We start from the raw sequence: 7,188 nt of genomic DNA, 5'->3' as shown, positions 1-7,188 counted from the left end.
GGCGAAGATTATTATAGGAGGAGTTCAGGATGGGGGAGATTATTATAGGAAGAGGTCAAGATGGGGGAGATTATTACAGGAAGAGGTCAGGATGGGGAGATTATTACAGGAAGAGGTCAGGATGGGGGAGATTATTATAGGAACAGGTCAGAGTTCAGGATGGGGGAGATTATTACAAGGAGAGGTCAGGATGGTGAAGATTATTATAGGAAGAGGTCAGGATGGGGGGGATTATTGCAGGAAGAGGTCAGGATGGGGGAGATTATTACAGGAAGAGGTCAGGATGGGGGAGATTATTATAGGAAGAGGTCAGGATAGGGATGAGTATTGCAGGAAGAGGTCAGGATGGCGACGATTATTATAGGAAGAGGTCAGGATGGGGGGGATTATTGCAGGAAGAGGTCAGGATGGGGGAGATTATTACAAGGAGAGGTCAGGATGGGGGAGATTATTATAGGAAGAGTTCAGGATGGGGGAGATTATTACAGGAAGAGGTCAGGATGGGGAAGACTATTATAGGAAGAGGTCCGGATGGGGGAGATTATTACAGGAAGAGGTCAGGATGGGGGAGATTATTATAGGAAGAGGTCAGGATGGAGGAGATTATTACAGGAAGAGGTCAGGATGGGGGAGATTATTACAGGAAGAGGTCAGGATGGGGAGATTATTACAGGACGAGGTCAGGATGGGGCAGATTATTATAGGAAGAGGTCAGGTTGGGGGGGATGATTACATGGGGAGGGCAAACACGCATTTCTTTATAGGATCTACAAAGTTAAAAGGGCCCATACATCTGACCAACATAGAGGTGGGGTGATCCAGGTCCATATTTTGCACCGGGGCTCATCAGACTCCAACTATGCCACAGACTAGACCCATACACCCAAATACTTTTTTGGCTACCACCAATTATAATCTGTTTTCCTCAGTCCAGATAAGTTTTAATTTACACGCTAAAAAAGCTGTGTTTCCTCAATGGGGTTGAATACAGTCCTAGGAGGCTGAAAAGTAAGTTATACCCACACTTTCTAGTCTATTATAGACTCTTCAGTGTTGAGATTTGAGGCGAACAGGAAATCAAATTTTGGGGGAAAACTTGGCGAATATGATACATTTGAATTTCACGCAATGTGATCATTGCAACTGGTACATTTTTAAGAAGTTACTTTGTTAGACTGGACATTTTGGGACGTGACGATGACACGTGCTTATTTTTTTCATTGCTTTAGTTTAAATGGGGCAAAAAGAAATGTGGTATTTGTTTTTTTTTATATATTTTTTAAAACATTCTAGTTTTAGTCTCATTAAGGGACTTGAACCTGTGATTGTGTGACCACAGTATATGTTGTGATATCTCTGTATCGCTGCAGTATATACAAAAATGAGGGTCTCCACCATATCCCAGTGGTTACAAACGACAGGAGCTGTGGAGCTGCACTGACATTTATGTATCGTGGACAGAGATTGACATCAGCATTTATGTGCTTTGGCTGATGCTGGCAGTGTGCTCCGGCTGATGGTGGCAGTGTGCTCCAGCTGACGCTGGCAGTGTGCTCCGGCTGATGACGGCAGTGTGCTCTGGCTGATGCAGGCAGTGTGCTCCGGCTGATGGCGGCAGTGTGCTCTGGCTGATGCAGGCAGTGTGCTCCGGCTGATGACGGCAGTGTGCTCTGGCTGATGCAGGCAGTGTGCTCCGGCTGATGCAGGCAGTGTGCTCCGGCTGATGGCGGCAGTGTGCTGCGGCTGATGACGGCAGTGTGCTCCAGCTGATGACGGCAGTGTTCTCTGGCTGATGCTGGCAGTGCTCCGGCTGATGCTGGCAGTGTGCTCTGGCTGATGCTGGCAGTGTGCTCCGGCTGATGCTGGCAGTGTGCTCCGGCTGATGCTGGCAGTGTGCTTCGGCTGATGCAGGCAGTGTGCTCCGGCTGATGGCGGCAGTATGCTGCGGCTGATGACGGCAGTGTGCTCCAGCTGATGACGGCACTGTGCTCCGGCTGATGCTGGCAGTGTGCTCCAGCTGATGCTGGCAGTGTGCTCCGGCTGATGGCGGCAGTGTGCTCCGGCTGATGCTGGCAGTGTGCTCCGGCTGATGACGGCAGTGTGCTCCGGCTGATGCTGGCAGTGTGCTCCGGCTGATGCTGGCAATGTGCTCCGGCTGATGCTGGCAGTGTGCTCCGGCTGATGACGGCAGTGTGCTCTGGCTGATGCTGGCAGTGTGCTCCGGCTTATACTGGCAGTGTGCTCCGGCTGATGCTGGCAGTGTGCTCCGGCTGATGACGGCAGTGTGCTCCGGCCGATGCTGGCAGTGTGCTCCGGCTGATGCTGGCAGTGTGCTCCGGCTGATGACGACAGTGTGCTCTGGCTGATGCTGGCAGTGTGCTCCGGCTGATGCTGGCAGTGTGCTCCGGCTGATGACGACAGTGTGCTCTGGCTGATGCTGGCAGTATGCTCCGGCTGATGCTGGCAGTGTGCTCCGGCTGATGGCGGCAGTGTGCTCCGGCTGATGCTGGCAGTGTGCTCCGGCTGATGACGGCAGTGTGCTCCGGCTGATGCTGGCAGTGTGCTCCGGCTGATGCTGGCAATGTGCTCCGGCTGATGCTGGCAGTGTGCTCCGGCTGATGACGGCAGTGTGCTCTGGCTGATGCTGGCAGTGTGCTCCGGCTTATACTGGCAGTGTGCTCCGGCTGATGCTGGCAGTGTGCTCCGGCTGATGACGGCAGTGTGCTCCGGCCGATGCTGGCAGTGTGCTCCGGCTGATGCCGGCAGTGTGCTCCGGCTGATGACGACAGTGTGCTCTGGCTGATGCTGGCAGTGTGCTCCGGCTGATGCTGGCAGTGTGCTCCGGCTGATGACGACAGTGTGCTCTGGCTGATGCTGGCAGTATGCTCCGGCTGATGCTGGCAGTGTGCTCCGGCTGATGCTGGCAGTGTGCTCCGGCTGATGCTGGCAGTGTGCTCCGGCTGATGCTGGCAGTGTCCTCCGGCTGATGCTGGCAGTATGCTCCGGCTGATGCTGGCAGTGTGCTCCGGCTGATGGCGGCAGTGTCCTCCGGCTGATGGCGGCAGTATGCACTGGCTGATGCTGGCAGTGTGCCCGGCTGATGACGGCAGTGTGCTCCGGCCGATGCTGGCAGTGTGCTCCAGCTGATGCTGGCAGTGTGCTCCGGCTGATGACGGCAGTGTGCTCCGGCTGATGGTGGCTGTGTGCTCCGGCTGATGCTGGCAGTGTGCTCCGGCTGTTGCTGGCAGTGTGCTCCGGCTGATGACGGCAGTGTGCTCCGGCTGATGATGGCAGTGTGCTCCGGCTGATGCTGGCAGTGTGCTCCGGCTGATGCTGGCCGTGTGCTCCGGCTGATGCTGGCAGTGTGCTCCGGCTGATGCTGGCCGTGTGACACAGCTGGTGTCTGCCTGGCATGATGCAGGCTCCCTTCCTGAGTCCACCCCACACAGCCCTTATCAGACCGTGATGAAGACGAACGTCATAGGTCCTTAAGGGATTAAATGGGTTGTTCAGGTAAAAATAGTTTCCATGTGTCCACAAGTTGGGTGATAACTTACTGATTGTGGGGATCCGACCGCTGGGGTCTGCAGCGACAGGACAGGGCAGCAGGTCCGAATGCCGCTCCATCAGTCTCTGTGGGGTGCTGAGCTCTTTCCAGCTGCCCCATAGAGTTAATGGAGAGGTGGTCGGTATCAGACCGGCTGCTCGGCTCTGGCAGCACTATAAGTGCCCCATGATGACGGTCGGTGCAGTGGGGATCGGGGACTAATCATATTAACCTAGGTAGTGCATTCCAAAGAATTGGCGCAGCATGTGAAAAGTCTTGGAGACGGGAGTGGGAGGTTCTGATTATTGAGGATGCTAACCTCAGGTCATTAGCAAAACGGAGAGCACGGGTAGGGTGGTAGGCTGTGACCAGACAGGAGATGTAGGGTGGTGCTGAGCCATGGAGAGCTTTGTGGATGAGGGTAGTAGTTTTGTACTGGATTCTGGAGTGGATGGGTAACCAGTACAATGACTGGCACAAGGTAGAGGCATCGGTGTAACGGTTAGTGAGGAATATGATCCTGACTGCAGCATTCAGGACAGATTGGAGCAGGGAGAGTTTGGTAAGAGGGAGGCCGATTAGTAGAGAGTTACAATAGCATACCTCCCAACCATCCCGGATCCAGCGGGACTGTCCCGATTTTGACAGTCAGCCCCGCGATCCCGGGCGGGACATTAGTTGTCCCGCACTGGTTGGGAGGTGTGTATATCACCTGGTCAGCTCCCTGAGCCCCTGCACCCGCAGAGCAGCATATTGGCTGCTCTGTGCGCACAGGACCTGTGATGAAGTCACAGGATGGGAGGAGTCAGGGGGTCACATGATCGGGAGGACCTCGTGTACAGGACTCTGCTGGTTGTCATGGCGCTTGAGGAAGGTAAGCGTATGTGTGAGGTCAGGAGGTGTTTACAGTGTGGATGTAGCATAGCCGTGTGTGTACGAGGTGTATGGAGCGGAGCAGCTTGTGAAAGGTGTATGGAGCAGAGTCGTGTGTGTAAGACGTGTACGGAGCGAAGCCACGTGTGTACGAGGTGTACGGAGTGGAGCAGCGTGTGAAAGGTGTATGGAGCAGAGTCGTGTGTGTAAGACGTGTATGGAGCGGAGCCACGTGTGTACGAGGTGTGCGGAGCAGAGCCGTGTGTGTACAAGGTATACGGAGTGGAGCAGCGTGTGCAATGTGTATGGAGCGGAGCCGTGTGTGTACGAGGTGTATGGAGCAGAGCCGTGTGTGTACGAGGTGTATGGAGAGGAGCCGTGTGTGTACGAAGTGTACAGAGTGGAGCCGTGTGTGTACGAGATGTATGGAGAGGAGCCGTGTGTGTATGAGGTGTACGGAGCGGAGCCGTGTGTGTATAAGGTTTATGGAGCGGAGCCGTGTGTGTACGAAGTGTACGGAGTGGAGCCGTGTGTGTACGAGGTGTATGGGGAGGAGCCGTGTGTGTATGAGGTGTACAGAGCGGAGCCGTGTGTGTGCAAGGTATACGGAGCGGAGCAGCGTCTGCAATGTGTATGGAGCGGAGCTGTGTGTGTACGAGGTGTACGGAGTGGAGCCATGTGTCTATGAGGTGTATGGAGCAGAGCCATGTGTTTACGAGGTGTACGGAGTGGTGCCGTGTGTGTACGAGATGTATGGAGAGGAGCCGTATGTGTATGAGGTGTACGGAGCGGAGCCGTGTGTGTACAAGGTATACTGAGCGGAGCAGCATGTGTGTACGAGTGTGTACGGAGGTGGTGCTGTGTGTGTACGAGATGTATGAGGTGTACGGAGCGGAGCCGTGTGTGTGCAAGGTATACTGAGCGGAGCAGCATGTGTGTACGAGTGTGTACGGAGTGGTGCCGTGTGTGTACGAGATGTATGGAGCAGAGCCATGTGTGTATGAGGTGTACGGAGCGGAGCCATGTGTGCAAGGTATACGGAGCGGAGCAGCGTGTGCGGAGCGGAGCTGTGTGTGTATGAGGTGTACGGAGTGGAGCAGTGTGTGTATGAGATGTATGGAGAGGAGCCGTATGTGTATGAGGTATACGGAGCAGAGCCGTGTGTGTGCAAGGTATACGGAGAGGAGCAGCGTGTGCAATGTGTATGGAGCAGAGCCGTGAGTGTACAAGGTGTACGGAGTGGTGCCGTGTGTGTACGAGATGTATGAAGTGGAGCCATGTGTGTATAAGGTGTACGGAGCGGAGCCGTGTGTGCAAGGTATACGGAGCGAAGCAGAGTGTGCAATGTATACGGAGCGGAGCCGTGTGTGTACGAGGTGTACGGAGTGGAGCCGTGTGTGTACGAGGTGTATGGAGCGGAGCCGCATGTGCAAGGTGTATGGAGCGCAGTCGTGTGTGTACGAGGTGTATGGAGCGGAGCCGTGTGTGTATGAGGTGTACGGAGCGGAGCCGTGTGTGTATAAGGTGTATGGAGCGGAGCCATTTGTGTACGAAGTGTATGGAGTGGAGCCGTGTGTGTACGAGGTGTATGGGGAGGAGCCGTGTGTGTATGAGGTGTACGGAGCGGAGCCGTGTGTGTATAAGGTGTATGGAGCGGAGCCATTTGTGTACGAAGTGTATGGAGTGGAGCCGTGTGTGTACGAGGTGTATGGGGAGGAGCCGTGTGTGTATGAGGTGTACGGAGCGGAGCCATGTGTGTACGAGCTGTACGGAGCAGAGCCGCATGTGCAAGGTGTATGGAGCGGAGTCGTGTGTATACGAGGTGTATGGAGCGGACGCTGGCTGTGTCGGATCGGAGCAGATATTGATCCTCGCTCTGACACTGACTGGCACAGGAGACACGGAGGTCTTTATCAGTGGCGTATCACAGCTGCAGCGACGTGAGCAGTCAGCGGCGCAGCTGGATGACACCATTCAGCGCCGTGGGAGTGGGCCATTATACTGTACCCAGCATTATGTGTGGCCATTATACTGTACCCAGCATCGTGTGGGGCCATTATACTGTATGGACCATCACGTGGGGCAAGTATACTGTACGCAGCATCATGTGGGGCCATTATACAGTATGGAGCATAATGTGGCCATTATACAGTATGGAGCAATATGTGTGGCCATTATACAGTATGGGGCACTGTGTGGCTATTATACAGTATGGAGCATCATGTGTGGCCATTGTACAGTATGGAGCATCATGTGTGGCCATTATACAGTAAGCAGCATCATGTGTGGCCATTATACAGTACGAAGCATCATGTGGGGCTATTATACAGTATGGAGCATAATGTGGCCAATGGCCATTATACAGTATGGAGCATCATGTGGCCATTATACAGTATGGGGCATCATGTGTGGCCATTATACAGTATGGAGCATCATGTGTGGCCATTATACAGTATGGAGCATCATGTGTGGCCATTATACAGTATGGAGCACTGTGTGGCCATTATACAGTATGGAGCACTGTGTGGCCAATATACAGTATGGAGCATCATGTGGAGCCATTATACAGTATGGAGCATCATGTGTGACCATTATACAGTATGGGGCACTGTGTGGCCAATATACAGTATGGAGCATCATGTGTGGCCATTATACAGTATGGAGCATAATGTGGCCATTATACAGTATGGAGCATCATGTGGCCATTATACAGTATGGGGCATCATGTGTGGCCATTATACAGTATGGAGCACTGTGTGACCATTATA

This window comes from Ranitomeya variabilis, chromosome 4 (genome assembly GCF_051348905.1).
Source record: "Ranitomeya variabilis isolate aRanVar5 chromosome 4, aRanVar5.hap1, whole genome shotgun sequence".
Lineage (NCBI taxonomy): Eukaryota > Metazoa > Chordata > Amphibia > Anura > Dendrobatidae > Ranitomeya > Ranitomeya variabilis.
The sequence above is the reverse complement of the archived record's forward strand: the minus strand, read 5'-3'. Positions refer to the sequence as shown.